This window comes from Phascolarctos cinereus, unplaced genomic scaffold (assembly GCF_003287225.1).
Source record: "Phascolarctos cinereus isolate Bilbo 61053 unplaced genomic scaffold, phaCin_HiC Scaffold_8;HRSCAF=390, whole genome shotgun sequence".
NCBI lineage: Eukaryota > Metazoa > Chordata > Mammalia > Diprotodontia > Phascolarctidae > Phascolarctos > Phascolarctos cinereus.
The window spans coordinates 66866692-66884102 of NW_027556291.1; the positions used below are offsets into that span (position 1 = coordinate 66866692).

Sequence of the window (17411 nt, forward strand, 5' to 3'; positions counted from 1 at the left end):
AGAGTAGAGTGAGCCAAAGTCCAGTTTCTGCCTTCTCTAAAGGAGTTTTGTACTTACCATTTTATCATCTAGATGGTAAGTATCACAGAGGGCAATGGATAAGGTACATGGTGGGTGTGAGCATACTGCTACATAGGAACTCCAAAAGTGGAGCAGGAGGAACAAAAGAGGAACAAATGAGGAAGAAAAAGCAAGAGTTAGGATGTCATCAAAGATTTGTATGACAACAAGAGGAAATGGGCTGGCCAAAAGGTAAGAGAGGTGAATGACAGACAGGTGGATGGCTAGAGTGCCCCACTTGGTACCTTCTTGATATCAAGAGAAGATGAGAAAGATGTCAGGCAGACTGGGTGGAGCCCCTATGGCAAGCTGATAGGAGGACATAGATAAGAGTTACACAGGATGCTTAATCATGGGTGGGTGGCAATCTGTGGCATTTGAGGGAATTCTTGAATCACTGAAATCAAATATCCATTTGAGTATTTGAGTTTGCTCTCTCCAGTCTGTGTGATTACATCAACTCTAATGAGTACAGCTCTAATTTGTACAGAGATGTTTCCTACATCTATATACAAAACCAGAATCTTCTCTTGAACTCCAGTCCCACATCATTATCTCCCTATTGGACATCTCCACCTGTATGGCCCATTGATATCTTAAATTTAACACATCCCAAATGGAATCCATCATCTTCCTCTTAAGCCTTCTCCTCCATCCAAATGCTTCAGTTTTGTCCAGGGCACTACCATCCTCTGAGTCACCAATGTTCATAACCTCTAAACCATCCTCAATTCTGCTCTCTCCCTCAACCCCCATATTTACTGTTACCAAAACTTATCACTTCTACCATCACAGCACCTCTTCTCATTCATCCCCTAATCTCCTCTCACATGGGCGAAAGCCCTGCTCTAGACTCTTATCATGCCTCTCCTTGACTACTGTTCTGCCATTTCATAGATGTGGAACTTGACAGAAATTTAGGAACAAGGTAACTGCCTTGAACCCCTGGCCCTACTCAGCTGAGAAGTGGCAGAGGTCAGACTGGTACCTTCTGAGTCAAGCTTAATGCTCTTTCCAATCTGATGTGGGAAAACAAGGGCAGTGTGGCATAGTAGTTAAAGAGCAGGCCTTGGAGCCCTGCCAAAACTGGGAATTCACCCTATAAAGACAATGGGTTTAAAGAGAAAAAAAATCCTCCACCCAAAGTAGCTTTAAAGAACCTTGGAATGAAAAACAAAGAGTGCCAATTCCCCATCATACCCCTGTGTATACAACATATTGTAAAGGTAGAAATAAGACGAGGCAACTGAGAACTCCAGGATGACTTTGAGATTGTAAACCTGAGTGGCAGAAAGGATGGAAGCATCCTCTGTAAAAAGAGAGAAGTTTGGGGCAGCTAGGTGGCTCGGTGGATAGAGCACCAGCCCTGGAATCAGGAGGACCTGAGTTCAAATCTGGCCTCAGACACATAACACCTACTAGCTGTGTGACCCTGGGCAAGTCACTTAACCCCATTGCCTAACCAAAAATAAATAAATAAACATATAAATAAATAAATAAATGAAAAGAGAGAAGTTTGGAGGACAGGTGGACTTGGGGAAGGATAATGAGTTCTTTTTTTTGAATATGTTGGGTTTAAGATATTCACAAGACATCCAATTAGAAACATCTAACAGGTATTTTGTGGTATAGGACTGAAACAGAAGGGATATGGCAATTAACTACATAGAGAAGATAACTGAACCTAGGTCACTGAGAAAGAGACTACAGAAAGAGGAGAGCACAGGGCAGTCTAAGATTCAGAAAAGGAGACTGAGAAGGAACATTCAAAGAGGTACAAGGAGAACCAAGAGAGAGAGCGATGTCAGAAAACCCCAGAAAGTAGAGAGTATCAGCACGGGGTGAACAACAATAGCAAATACTGAAAGGAGGTCAATAAGGGTGAACATGGAGAGAAAGGTCATCAGACAGGAAGAGGTCATTGGCAACTTTGAAGACAGCAGCCTCAGATGGATGCTAGGTCAGAAAATGTTGTAAAGGACTGAGAAGTAAGAGGAGAGGAAATGGGGAAAACAGGCAGCAACAATTTTTTCTAAGGGTTTGACTAGGGTGAGTTGGTAGCCTGTGTGAGCTGATGAGTGAATTGCCACGGGGAAAGCATATCACAGAGTTTGTCTGAGCAGACTACAAATCCTATGGGTCTAAGAACTGAGATGGTCAACTCTTACATGGACAAAGAAGGCAAATAGGATTTAATGGTGTCGCGGCCTCAAGGCCACATGTTGCCCTCTAGGTCCTCAAGTGCAGCCTTTTGACTGAATCCAAACTTCACAAAACAAATTCCTTAAGGAGATTTGTTAAGGGAGGCCTCCAAGCCTCAGGTTCTACACTCCTGGAGATGGCTGTGCAGCAGAACAGGAAGGGTAGAAAGGGAATGAACATAAATACATGAGACCAAGAGCTGTTCTCCACAAGACGAATTGTCAAGGAATATGAAGAAACATTTCTAAAAAGAAAATTTGCTAATTATTAACCGCATGGAAGAATGCTCTAAATTAGAAAGGATAAGGGAAATGCAAACCAAAACAACACTAAGTTTTTACATTACACCCAGAAAAACAATGAAGGTCTCATTACTAGGTTCCAATACAAAGCAATTAAACACAATACTTTTTTTTTCTGTCAAAAGCTTATCTACCAGCCACTTGGTGACATATCCAAAAAAGGTGGGAGGTGAGCAGTCACTACAGGAAAGCCAACTCACCATACAAGCATTCAGCCCTATTGCCATCTGATTATCATTGTAACCTGAGGACCCCTGGGTCTTACCATCTACCCTATACCTGAAAACTCCTAAATGCATTTTCTTCCCCAGTTAGAATGGGAGCTACGTAAGAATACAGTCATTCTATTGTGGTGGTGCAGTGGATAGAGGGCCAGGCCTGGAGTCAGGAAGACTCATCTTCCTGAGTTCAAATCTGGGCTCAGACACTTAGTAGTTGTATGACCCTGGGCAAGTCACTTAAGCCTGTTTGCCTCAGTTTCCTCATATGTAAAATGAGCTGGAGAAGGAAATGGCAAACTACTTCAGTAGCTTTACCAAGAAAATCCTAAATGGGGTCACAAAGAGTTGGACACAACTAAAATGACTGACCAACAAAATGGGAAGGAGAGGAAGATGGTAAGTTTTTTAAGTTGCTTACCTGTGCACGTGCGGGCACCTTTGTCTAAATCCTCTCTAATGTAAACCTTCCAAAGCCTCTATTAAATGACCTAATAAATTTCTTTTTACAGCTGTTTTAGGTTCAGGTCTTTTCTCTCATGAACAAGATCCAGCGAGAAACTGAGAAGGAATAGTCAGACAGGCAGGAGGAGAGCCAAGAGAGAACAGGGATCAGAGGTTTATAGCTCAAAGGGGCCTCACAGGGCACTAAGTGCAATCCTCTCCTGTTATGGATGAGGAAACTGAGGCACAGAGTGATTGAGCAATTCCTTGAGATCACAGAAATAGTAAGTGTTTAAAGGGAGATTTGACTTCAGCACTGAATAAAGCAGCTTTCCTTGGTAAGAGGAGAGCCAGGAAAGAGAAGTACCATTAAAACCAAGAGAGAAGAGGATATCGAGGAGGAGAAGGTAATCAAGTGTCGGATGCTAGACAGGCCAAGAAGCATGAGAATTGCGAAAAGGCTATTAGATTTGGCAATTAAAAGATCACTAGTAACCCTGAATGGGGCAGTTTCAAAGTTTACTGATGAGGTCAGAAGGCAGATTGCAGTAGGTTGGAAAAAGAGTGGCCAGGCCATCACCAAGTAACTTGTCTGAGAAGGGGAAGAGAGATAATGATATGATAGGTAGGTAGAAAGGAGGATGAAGTGAGGGCTTCTTTTTTCTTAGAGATGGAGAAACGTGGGTGTGTTTGTGGGCATCGGAGAAATAAGTGGGGATAGCCACTACTCTACCATTCCTAAAACATGCTGCCTGCACCCCAGCTATCCTCATCCCCCTCCCTCTGAAATCTGTATTCTGCTTCTAGTACTCTGACCTCCGATGTATGTGTTTTGCTCATATCTTCCTGGAAAGAGGCCTGCACAACACTTCCTGGACTTTTCCAAACCAAGGAACTGGAGCTATAAATGAATTCTTTCAATCCAACTTTTACACCTTGTCTTCCCCCATTAGAATGGGAGCTCCATTAGGACAGGGGCTATCTTCATTTCTGGTATTTATATATCTAGTGTGTATCATAGTATCATATCATATAAGTGGACAGTACATGCTTCTTTTTGAAAAATGAACTTCTTTTTTCAATTAACAAATGACCCTCTATCACTACCCCATCTGAGGAAAATCAGAGTCCTTTCTCCATTACAACCCTGAGGCTCACTCCTACCTGACCAACAGTGGCAGACTAGAAAGCTCATGACCCCCCCCCCCTCCCCAGCACATACCTTGCAAGTTGGGAACAGCTGCTCACAGTGCCTGGACAAGCAGAAAATCCCACCCCACTACAATCCTTCAGATAAGGTGTGTGACCACAGAGTTTGGCCAGCTGGCATTCAATTATGTTCCCCACCACACTGGACCTTACTCTCTGGCCTGTCATTATGCTCAGCCCCCCAATACAGCCATCTGATCTATCATCCCAACCTGAGGACCCCTGGGCCTTACCATCTACCCTATACCTGAACACTCCTAAATGTGTTTTCTCCCCCAGTTAGAATGGAAGCTACGTAAGAATAGAGTCATTCTCTTTGTATCTCTGGTGCCTGGTACAAAGGAAGCACTGAAGACATGCTTTGTCCATCATTCATCCATTTTTCACAAATAAATGACAAAAGACATGAATACTCATTGTTGGAGGGGCTGGGGAAAGAAAGGCACACTAATACACCTTTAGTTTTCAACTTACAACCTGTTTAATGCCAGTTACATCAGTTTACATGAACATCTTGCCCTGTTATCTCAATATATACCCTCCTCCCTCAGATGCAACATATGGCACAAGCCTCTGGGGACTGGCCTGTATGAACTTCAGGGAAGGAAATTCCCCAGACTTTCCAAAACTATCTTCAAACTACACAATGTAGCAATGTCACAGTCACATGTGGAAAATACAAAAATTAAGGTTTTTTAAAAAATTTTCTCATTCACAAGTTGAATTCAGCAGACACTAGTGAGCCAATTGCCATGTGCCTCCCAAGGCAAGAACTGGTTTTTCTCATGAAAGAAAAAAAATGTTAAATACATTATGCATACTTGCATATATATATACACACACACACATATATGTACATATATATGTATACACGTAGACTTATACATACAGATACACATGTATTTTTCCCCCAGCAAAGGCTTTCTGGTCGGCACCCCTGGGCATTCAGATACATTCCCCCACCATCACAGGGCTGGGAACAGTCCTCCCAGGGTTCAGAGGCCCATCCCAAGGCTGGTCAGGACTAGAAAAGTGGCCTATGGTAAGGGGCTGGTAAGAGACACATTCCACCAGGAGGATGCTCTCCTTTCTGCCTCCTCCAGGCTGTGGGAGGCAATTCTCTTTTTGAGAACCAACACAAATCGTTTTTGGAAGTAATACTTTTTCAAAAAATAATGTGCACACTCCTTAATCACGTCGCCTGAAAAACCTTTGTGTTCCTCTGGAGACGCGGCTGGGTAGGCCCCCTTCATGTCCTCCTCCTGCTTTGCTGAGGCAGATTATTTGTTTGTTTGAAACCAGGGGTGGATTTTCCATAATTTAAACCAACAAACTTGCCCCCAGCAAATACATACAGAAACACACGGGAGGGCCCAAGGAAAGGCACAGGGCTAAGGAAATAATTTCAGACAAAATCTAAGGCATTCTCACCTGTACCTCAAATATTCTCTACTTAGCCCAGAGCAGACTAGGCTACAAGGGGAGATGTGAGAGGACAAGGCCCAGTAACCTCAACCCTTGGGGGCTAGTTCAAAAGCTCAAGAGCTGAGGAAACTCTTTGCCTGGTGGCAAAATGTATGCTTTTTCTCCCCCCTCAGGGCTGGCTCCTGCCTTCTAGCTGGCTGCTCTAGGCCCTAAGGAACACATGCTAACTAGAGCTGGGGATGTTCAAACATCATTCACAGCCCACCCCCTCCCCCTTAAGGGGAACCCTCTCCCCTTGATCATCACACAGGAACTGCTAGGCCTGACCACTCTGAAAACAAACAAACAAAAATGCCTTTTTTCCCCCCAGAGGCTCTGGTCGATTCAAAAGAAATTTGTTTTTTTCTAAAAAGCTGCTGGCCAGATTCCTGAGAGTGATACCATCTTTCTTTTACCACCCAGAAGGACATTTTGAAATAACTTCTTGGCTTTGGTAGAAAATCCAACCCAACACTTCCTCATCCCTTAATAAAAATATAAACAAACAATGCTCCTGCCCACCTTTCCTCTCGTGACCTCCACCCCTCCACCGGCTGTTCTGAACCAAGGGGCAGCAGCTCCAGCCCTCTCTGGAGCCAGGGTAGAGCAAGCATTCCTTGGCCAGTCAGGCTAGAACCGCCCCTCCTCCCCATAAGGATCAGAGATGCCTAGAGGTAAGCCTGGAAGGGGGCTCCATTCTCAATGTTTCCTTACAGATGCATTTTACTCCAGCTGTGATGAAATCCTCTGGCTGCCAAAACCCTAGCCAGTTTAGGTGCCGAGTGTCATCCATCTGAGGGGTCACAGTTCCTGATCCCCTCCTGGTTCACACATGGGAAAAGGTTGGCCCCAGCGGGCCTCAGCTTCCAGGGGAGTCCACCTGAATGGAGGAGCTCAGGCAGCCCCGAGTCTAAGGTCACCTGCAGCCTACACCCCCCCCCAACCCCATACCCTCCCCCAACTTTCACAGCCATTCCCTCCTCAGACAATAAGAATCACAAAAAAGAAGCTAGCTGTCTGTCTCTTCCCAGAGACGATCAAGCAGAAGAGGGAAGCTTCTTCTCAGGTTTCTCTGGTTCTGGCCACAGCAAGTTGGGCCCAGTGTGTGAAATGGAGACCCCTGCCCCAGTTTGGTTCTCTTTCTTCTGCTTGCCCTCTGTGAAGAACGGACTCATAAATTCTGCATGGTGCCACCCCCCCACCCCCAGCTCGTGCTCTCCCCAAATATCATTCAACAACGTCCACAGTCCGGTAAAGAACAATGACTTTGAAAGGAGGTTTCTCCAGGTCCACCACCCCTTTTTCCCCTTTTGCCAGCTGGTCGTTGGGGTTCCTTCCATGCATGTTGCTCAGAGTCAGTGGGGTTTCCCTGGAATGGCATAGGGTGGTCCTGGAGCGCGGGCTTGAGCAGTTACCGGATGTGACCGAAGAGGTCGAGGACAGATGCAGGTGGCCTTGATGGACGGGTGTCGGCAGAAATATTCCAAAGTCTCACAGTCTCATCTGCTGCGCCTGTAGCTATGACCTGTCCATCAGGAGACAAGGTGAGATACAAAACTCGGTCGGTGTGGCCCGTGAGTTTGGCTACTTGTGTCAGGGAGGGGTATTTCCAGATGGCCATGTGGTTTTCTGAGTAGCCATGGGTGCTGATCAGCTCATTGCTGTGTTTGGACCAGGCCAGGTTGCACACCTGAGAACCCGTATGGATCCTCTGCAGGGTCTGCTCCGTCAGCGTATTCCAGAAATGGATGCTGCAGTCGGCCGTCCCGCCACCAGATGCCAACAGGCCGTGCTGGTGGGGAGACCACGCGATGGCCTTCACGGCCGCCCTGTGGTTGGTGTACCGCTGGACAGGCTTCAGACTGGCGTGGTCCCAGAGCAGAACGGTATTGTCGTTTCCACTTGAGGCCAGCAGCCGGCCACTGGTGGACCACTTGAGCCCACACACCTCATGGCTGTGGCCTTGAAGCCGGCGCTCAGACTGCGTGGACGGGGCGCGGAAGTCTCTCTGGATGATCATCTTGTCTCGGCTCCCAGAAGAAATCTGGTCCGCATTCCAGGCCAGCACACCGACTCGGGATCTGTGCCCGTACAGCACAGACACTCTCTTCTCTGTGGCCACATCCCAGATCTGCACATGACCTCTGTGCGTGCCGACTGCTAGCAAATTCCCCTGGCTGGACCAGCACACGGAGGTCACAGAATCTCCCTCCCCAGCCAGGTCACACAGCCTGGTCACCTGGCATGTAGCAGCATTCCACAGGAAGGCACACACGCCCAGGCCCACAGAGATGACATTGAGGGAAGACCAGTCTAGTAGGTTCAGGCAGGAGTTATTCCGGAAGCCCGGGGCCTGGAGGATTTTGAAAGGCTTCGAGGGGATTTTTCTTAGGGGTTGCTGCGGTGACCTGAGTAAGGTCTGGCTTTGGTTGCTGATGGAGGACAAGCTATATGGAGAGGCTTCACTCCCCACATCAGGTCTGCAGCATGTAGGGCTAGGGGAATACACAAAGAGGTTCTTCTTCTCTGTGGGGCAAGACTGGAGCAGGCTTTGCCCTGTTCTCTTCAGATCCTGGACTCTCTCGATGCCAGCTCCTAGCAGCTCGTTCCTCAATAAGGCAGAGTAGGTTAGGGCACCTTTGCTGTTGTCCGAGGTGGCCCATCTGGATTTCCGCTTCTGCCTCAGTGGTTTCTCAGGGTCTTCTGCTCTATGGAAATTCAGGCTCCAGTTGGCTCCAGATCTGGAGGGGATGAAGCGGTCTCCAGGCTGGCTGGGAGAGGGCGCTGGAGAACTGTATGATGTTTGAATCCAGCTCATCTCGGCTCCCCAGAAGACAGACAGTCGGCTCTCCTGGGATCTCCTGGGGCCTCAGCCTGGGCTGGAACAGGCCAGGACACAGCCTTTAGTAAAGTCAGGTCAGGCACAGGACTAGCCCCCGATGCTGGCCCGGGCTAGTGAGAGCAGCCTGCAGAGGGCCAGGCAGACAGCCACTTGGACGGACAGATGGATAGACGGACACTCACACAGAGCCACTTTGGATGTCAGTCAGTGGTGGAGATGCCTTCCTGGGACAGCAGTGGGGGTGGGCGTGGGGGTGGGAGATACAGGATTGGGTGGCCCAGGAGCTTAGGGCCTGGTTCCACAGGGGGTCGGGGGCAGGCAAGTGCCAAGGAAAAGTCTGAGAGGAGATGCCTTTCTTGATCTTGGTAGGTGGAGAAGATGGTCAATGAGACCCAGGGAATTCTGGAATCTTGGGCCCTGGGGAGAATGACCAAGGTCAGTAATGGCAGGCAACACCTTTTGCCATCTAGGTAGGGGGAGGAGGCAGGGCTGAAGTGGCTTGGGACTGAGGGCCTTGAGAGCAGGGACTCTTTTGCCTCCTTTGGTAACCCTGACTGCTTAGCACGGTGCCTGGCACATAGGACATTCTTAGTAAATGTTTGTGGATTGACAGACTGATTGGCTGATTGATGGCCAAAGTCAGTCTGGGAGGAGAATCTGCTATGCACTTCCATCAGGGACAAAGGGGTGTTGGGGGCTGACTTGGATTCTGGGCCTAGATCACCGAGGGTTGAAAAACAAGAGCCATCTCAGGGGAAACAACTTACCAGATCTCGGTCTGAGGAGAATGGTCAAGGTCCACCTTGAAGAAGAAGACACCTTTGGGATCTTGGTCCGGGGCCAAAGACTGCAAGGATGGCAGATGAGAACCCACAGGCGACTGTCCTTCTCACTTCAGACTGGGGTCTGGGAAAGAGATAGATGTCTCTTGGTTTCTCAGGAGGGGAGAAGGTTGGGCTCAAGTGGGGTGAGGGCCGATGGCCAAGGTCATTCTGGGAGGAGAGGTCTTTCTGAATCTCATCAAGGGATAATGCCAGGGCAGTACAGCCTTAGACTCAGAGCATAGACCCAAGAGGGCCAAGGACCAAGGTCAGTTTGGGAAGAGATGCCTCTCAGGATCTCAGTCAGGAGACAATGAGGGCAGGTGCCGGTTCAGACTCAGGGCCTGCACCTGGGAGGGCAGATGGCCTCCATTGGTTTGGGAGGAGCCACCTTAAGGGATAATGGCCAAGGCCAACCTGGGAAGAGAGGTGTTCCTAATCTCTAGGGCATGCAGAGCGGCCTGAGGCTCAGGCCCCTGATCCATGAGGATCTGTAAAGCCTGAGCTCATTCTGAGAAGAGACAGCATTCATTGGGGACCTAGGTCTGGGGGGTGGATGGCCAAGGTCACTCTGAGAGGCAGGGCTGCCTCAGCCCCGGGGGGACTGGGGGTGGGGCCAAAGTCTGGGTGGAAGCTCCTTACTCGATGTCAGTCTGGGCAGAAAAAGGCCAAGGTCAGTCTGGGAGGAGAAGTATCAGGGGATCCTCGCAGGCCAGGGCAGAAGACTGGAAAGATGGATAAAGACAGGCACTCAAAATCAAAGCCATCTATAGTCATATGAAAAAATGCTCTAAATCACTATTGATTGGAGAAATGCAAATCAAAACAACTCTGAGGTACCACATCACACCTATCAGATTGGCCAACACGACAAAACAGGAAAATGGTAAATGGTGGAGAAGATGTGGGGAGATTGGAACACTAATGCATTGTCGGTGGAGTTGTGAAATGATCCAACCATTCTGGAGAGCAATTTGGAACTGTGCCCAAAGGGCTATAAAAATGTGCATACCCTTTGCCCCAGCAATAGCACTTCTAAGAGGGCTATATCCCAAAGAGATCATACAGATGGGAAAACGACCCACATATACAAAAATATTTAAAGCAGCTCTTTTTGTGGTGGCAAAGAATTGGTCATCCCCATCAGCTGGGGAATGGCTGAACAAGCTGTGGTATATAAATGTAGTGGAATACCATTGTGCTATAAGAAATGATGAGCAGGCGGATTTCAGAAAATCCTGGAAAGACTGATGGTGAGTGAAGTGAGGAGAACCAGGAGAACATTGTACTGCTATGACTAGTATTGTTAACTTAACCCTTCTCAGCAATACAAGGATCTAAGACATCTCCAAAGGCCTCGTGATGGAAAATGCTATCCACAAAGAAGAAAGAACTATAGAGTCTGAATGCAGATCAAAGCGCGCTATTTGCTATTTTTTTTCTTCTGTTGTGTTTTGTTTCCTCTATCTGGTGGTTCCTCCCATTGGATCTAACTCTTACTTACAACATCACTAATGTGAAAATACGTTTGATAGGAATATATATATATATATATATATATATATATATATATATATATATATATATATATATATATATATATATATGCCTGTATCAGATTGCGTACCGTCTTGGGGAGGGAGGTGGGAAGGGAGGGGGAGAAAAATTTAAAATTCAAAAGCTTACAGAAGTGATTGTTGATAATTTAAAATAAATTTTAAAAAATCTAAAATAAATAAAGACAGACACTCACATGCCACCTGGGTTCTCCCAGCAGACGTGGGTCTGTGGAGGGGCTCACTTTCTGTTGTTAGCAGCAAAGCCACTTTAGCTTTGGGGCCTGGATGTGGGAGGAGGTGCCTTACCTGATCTCCGTGGGGCCAGAATTGCCAAGGTCCATCCGGCAGGATCTCAGTCAAGGGTAGAAGAACCACAAGATGAGCAGACAGCTAGTTGCGGGGCACTGATGCTCTTACTGCAGATGTGGCTCTGTAGAGGAGACAGATTTTCATCAATATCCGAGAGAACTTTGCTTTGGGGCCTGGACTGAGGAGGGCCAAGGACCGAGGTGGGAGAGGAAATACCTCTGGACCTGGGGAGGATGGCCAAGGGCTCCTCCTCCATCCCACCTCAGCCACACACAAAGATGGTCATGACCTGGATCCTGCCGTCACCCACAAGTGCACCTCCACATACAAGAAATGCTGAAATCCCCTTATCTGACTGGAAAATAGACTTGGAAAGCCACGTCTATCGGTTTTCCACCTCTCCCTCTTGCCTTCCCTTAGCAGAGTCTGTTCTTTGTCCGAACCTCCAGTGACATCCAATCCCTCTCAGGTCTCTGCCAGGACATCTCCCTTGCACTAGCCACGCTCTCCTCTTCTCATCTTTACCCCTTGGTGAACCAGTTCAACTGTTCCTCCATGGAATGGCTGGCCCTCTTATCACATACACTGATGATGCCCTTGCCAAGTCTCAGCCTTGGATCACTCCCACCATCCTCTGCCTTCACTCCTCCCCACACGGGTTGCAGAAGGAAGGTGGGGAGCAATCACACACCCGTTCTCTGACTGGGTCCCCTACCAATTTATGTCACACCACCTCCCCTGCTTCCTCACTGCCTCTAAGCAATCCCACTCTACCTCCCTTAGCAATTCCCGCTCCCTGTCTCCTCCACCTTGGCTCTTCCAAACCTTCTCATCCCTCCTCTAACTCCCTGTGCCTTGTGCCCTGTGCCCTGTGCTTACCCACTCCCCCAACCCCACCCCTGCTGTCTCAGCTGAGACCTTGGACTCCTATTTGCCAGATAGAATTGAGGCCATTTGCCGTGAACGCCCTCACCTCCCACTCTTCCTTATCTTTGGAGTGTCACTCAGATGCCTTCCACCACTCTCTCCTCCATCACCTCTGCCTCATGTGGAAAGGTCTGCCCTTACCCCTTACCAAGGCTAACACTGCTACTTGTTAAGTGATCCCCTTCCATCCTGGCTCCTCCAACAGACCGCCCCTCTGGCATCCCCACTCTCTCACTCACCTTCCATCTCTCCCTCTCCACTAGCTCTTTCCCTACTGCCCACACACATGTTCATGTCTCCCCCATCCTGAAAAGGCACCTCCCTTGAGCCTTCTGTCCCCCCAACTGTGGCGCGCTCTATCTCTTCTGCGCTTTGTGGCCAATCTCCTAGAGAAGGCTGTCTAGGAGAGAGGACTCCACCTCCTCCCTTCTCACTCACTTCCTAACCCCTCACAGTCTGTCTTCTTACCTCATCACTCAACAGAAACTTCTCTCTCCAGAGTTACACATGATTTCTTAATACCCAATCCAAGAAACATTTATTTAACAGCTACAATGTGCCACGCGCTGTGCTAAGTACTTGAGATACAATTAATAAACAGAAAGACAGTCCCTGACCTCAAGGGGCTTACAATCTAGAGGCAGAAAGAACACACCAAATGGACTTGGGAGGGGGCGGGCAGGGGGAACAGGAAGCGACAGCATCTTATTCTGGGGAGTTGAAACCAGGCAGAGTGACAGGCACAAAGAGTGATCTGAGAGTCCACTTTCTAACCTCTGTAAGGGAAGACATCGGGGGGAGTTTGATATCCAACTCACAGCAGTGCCTGATTTCCAGTCCAATGGCCTTTTCTCTCTGGTCATTCTCCTCAATCTTGCTGCAGCCTTTAATACCGCCTGTCACCCCCTTCCCTTTGAGACTCTCTTCTCTGCAGGGTTTTGGGGCACCACTCCCTCCTGGTTCTCCTCCTACCTATCAGCCCACTCCTTCCCAGTCTCTTTTGCTGGATCCTCCTCCAGGCCACATCCACTAAGTATGAGTGTCCCAGAGGGTTCTATCCTTGGCCCCTTTCTCTTCTCCAAACACTCACTTGCTGATCTCATCTGCACTCAGGGCTTTAATTATCAGCCCTATGCTGATCATCCTCTAATCTGCCTGTCCTATCCTAACCCCTTGGCCAACTTCCAATCTCCCACCTCCAACTGCCTTTCAGATATCTGGAACCTGATATCCAATAGCCATCTCAAACTCAACATGCCCCAAACGGAACCGGTTGCCCTACGCCCTCCCTCGCTCCCTCTGACCTCCCCTATTACTGTTGAGGGTAACACTATCCTCCCAGTCCTTCTGGCTCCCCACCTAGGTGTCCTACTCCACCGCTCACTATCTCTCGCCTCCTCTCCCCAATGTACAGTCTCTTGCCAAGGTCCGTCCATTTCACCTTGGCACCATCTGTGCAATGGGCCCCCTTCTCTCCTCTGACATTGGTGCCACTTTGGTGCAGGCCTTCATCACCTGGGGGAAGAGGTCTACCTGCCCCAAAGTGGTCTGACCCTGTCACCACTTCCCTACCTTACTCAATAAACCCCAATTGCTCCTTATGGCCTCCTGGATCCATGACAAAAAACTTTTGTTTGGCATTCAAAGCCCTCCTAATAGAGGCTCCCTAACCCCCCAGACCCCTTCCAGTCTTCATAAGCTTCCTTCCCCACCTTGTTCTCTTCTATCCAGTGACACTGGCCTCCTTCCTGTTCCACCCACAGGACCCTCCATCGTCTCAGCTCCAGACAGTTCCTCGGGCTGTCCCCCTTGCCTGGAATGCTCTCCCTCCTCCCCTCTGCCCACCGACTTCCCCTAAGTCCCAGCTCCAAGCCAACCTTCTGCAGGAAGCCTTTCCCAACACCTCTGAATCCCAGTGCTTCCCTCTTGCCATTATTCCTATTTGTCCTGTCCACAGCTTGTCGGTAGATATTTCTTTACTCGATATTGTTGTCTTTCCCGGTGGACTGTGAGCTCCTTGAGGGCAGGGACTGTATTTTGCCTCTTTCTGTATGTGGGGGCTTCAAAAATGTTTGTTGACCAGCCCGGTGACTAACTGCCTTCCTTAATGAATCTCTGTCTGATGAGAAGGACTGAGGCCAAAATGACGTGAGATACTTTTGGGCTCCCGGTTTAGGGCAAAAGACTGGAAAGCTAGACAGAGAATCAGGGCCTCTCAGGCCGCTGTAGGCACAGATCTGTGGAGGACACAGCTTCCTATTGTGACCCAGGTGGCTTTAGATTTGGGACTGGATCCAGCAAGGCCAAAGATGTCAGTCTGAGAAGATAATCTCAGTCTGGGTAAGATGGCCAAGGTCAGTGTCTGGAATCCAGACTGTGGACAGAGGCCCCTAGCACATCTCCTTCCATGGCAGAATGGCCAAAGTCAGTGTCTGGATAGACTGGACTCCAAGGGCTCTCGGTCCAGAGGAGAACAGCCAGGGTCAGCATGCGAGAGAAGGGGCCTTGGGGGAATCTGGATATTTGGAGAATGGCCAAAGTCACTGTGGGAAGAGGTGGGCTCAGGGAAGAATGCCCAAGGTCAGTGTTGGGAAAGAAGCACACCTCAGCAAATCCCAATGGGGGGAAATGCCCAAGGTCAGTGTTGAGGAAGGGGCCCCCCACCAGGGGATCCAGGCCTAGGGACAATGGCAAAGGCCACTGCTAGGTAAGGGAGTGGACAAGAGGATGCAGGAGGGGTCCGGGCGTGGGGAGAATGTCAAGGTCGATGTCTGGGAAGAGCCCCCCCACCCACCCCAGGATGAGGGCCTGGGGCCGAAGGCCAAGGTCAAGGCTGGCCAAAAGGAGGTCTGGGACAATAATGGTCAAGGTCAGCATGAGAGAACAGGCGCCCCGCCCCACCACGAGGGCGGGGAGCCAGTGGCCAAGGTCAGGGCCCCGCAAGAGGCTCCTGGGGGGCTGCCTGGGCATACATGGGTCCCTGGTGCTCTTGCTGAGGGAAGAGGGGGGAGGAGCCAGCAGGGGGCTGGGAAAGGAGGCCCCGAGGCCCACAGGCAGGTCCTGCAGGCAGGCCCCAAAGGGTCCAGGAGGGATGGCTCCCCAGGCAGGCCCCCCCAGGCAGGCCCACAGGGTCCAGGAGGGATGCCTCCCCCCCCCACAGGCCCCCCAGGCGGGCCTCATTGGGTCCAGGAGGGATGGCCCTGGTCTTCCTCTCTCCTCCAGCTCTGGCTGCTCTCTGGGTCTCTCTGACCTCTAACCCTAAATGACCTGGGCAGGGAGGGGAAAGGCAGGGCCAAGCACCCTGAGGCAGGGGGCAAGCCCACCTACCAGGCTCTGGCTCCGCCCCCATCTGCTCCCTGCCTCCACATGCTGCAGGGCACCCCCTGGAGTGCGGGAGTAGCCTGTCAGGTCACTCTGCTGCTGGGCAGAGAGAGCGCACGCAGTAGGAGGACTGGAAGGCACTGAGAGAAGGGAGGGCAGCTGCTTCGTGCAGGGGATGGGGGCCCGGCCTGGAATCACGAAGACTTATCTTCCTGAGTTCAAATCTGACAGTGGGACCCTGGGCAAGTCACCGCACCCTGTTGGCCCTCACTTTCCTGGTCTGTAAAATGAACTGGAGAAGGAAATGGCAAACCACTCCTGCATCTCTGTCAAGAAAGTTAAAAGCGACTGAAACGACTCAATAACAAAGGGGGACAGGAGGGGGTGCAGGAGAGGGAGAAGGAGTGGACACTAGGAAGAGAGGAGAACAGGGGGGGAGGACAGGGGAGGGGAGGGGAGAATACTGTGCAGTTCTCAGGACCAAGCTTGGCCTGAGAGAAGATGGCAAAAATGCCCCTCCCCACCTACTTGGCAGAAGGGAAGAGCCGGGGTGGGGGGGGGGGCGCACACATGTTCAGGAGTTGGTGGGGTTGGCTCAACATTTGCAGTTGCTTTTGGTAATTCTTCCCCTCTCTCCTTTTTGCTCTTTGTGACAGGCAGTGATCCTCTGGGCAGCTAAGGGAAGGGGCCCCGGCAGGGACGAGGGACACAGTCATGCAGGAAGGGGATGAGAGAGAGCACCTCTCTAGGGCTCTAGGAAGAGATGCAAAACCAAGCAGAACAGAAGTCATTTCAGACCCTTTGTCTGTAAGGGGCTGCCTGGCAAATGCATGTTTGCTTGTGAGTGTTGCAGGCCAGGGTTCTTTTGTGTGGACCATGGCAGGGAATGAGCCAAAGAGGGAGAGGAAAAGGGTCTGCGCCCTCTTCTCTTCTGATCCCGGGCTGAGGACGTGCAGGGTCCAGAGCAGAGGGACTCAGAAGGCGCAGATGCATCAGTGCAGGGCTAGAGGCCCTTGGGCCCAATGTGGGGCATCAACGCCCCACCAGGGCTCCTTGTCTCCTCCAATCCACCTCCCGAACAAAGGACTCCAGCATGTGTTCACTTCCCTGCCATGGGGATGTTGGGCTAACACTTACACACGCAAACACTTTCTGGCAAGTGTCAGAATGTCCCAGAGACGTGATTTTGCTGGACAGCCTCCAGTCGTGGTTCTGCATGGCACCTCTTGGGCCGTGGCTGGCATCTGTCTGCCATCCCATCAGGGCCCTGGAGAGGCCAAGAATGACAGGTTGGTCTCTCCAAAGAAGCCCAGCAGCATCTGCTGTCCCAGCTCTGTCTCACCCCCATCCCCACCCCCACTATGGATTCTTAGAGTAGAACCCAGGCAAGACAGGAAGGCTGCTACCCAGTGACCAGGGCACTCTTAGAAGGCTGCTGCAAAGGGCCACTCTCCCCACCCCCCGCTTTTCTCTCAGCCTTAATGCTTTCTGTGGAGCTGCGAATAGCACATGTACACCCCCTTGCTACCCTCACGCTGGCCACGTTACAGCGGAGTGGTACTGGGCGTCTCCCTGGCACAGTGGATATAGTACTGCCCTTGGACGCAGGAAGACCCGAGTTCCAGTCCTGCCTCAGACACTAACTAGCTGTGTGGCCCTGAGTAAGTGCCTTCACCCCTCTGAGCCCCAGTTTCCTCATCTCCTAGATGGAGACAACAATAGCCCCTGCCTGC

General features: G+C 50.2%; 1 pseudogene across 1 annotated transcript; it reads right to left on the reverse strand.

Annotated features, from left to right (window-relative positions):
- Positions 1-6874: 6874 nt before the first annotated feature.
- On the reverse strand, positions 6875-11600 carry LOC110204280 (fizzy-related protein homolog pseudogene; annotated as a pseudogene). Its single transcript, XR_013483640.1, has 4 exons — positions 11428-11600; positions 10205-10287; positions 9509-9647; positions 6875-9158 (listed from the first exon to the last, which is right to left on the reverse strand). The product of XR_013483640.1 is annotated as a fizzy-related protein homolog pseudogene (transcript).
- Positions 11601-17411: the final 5811 nt, after the last annotated feature.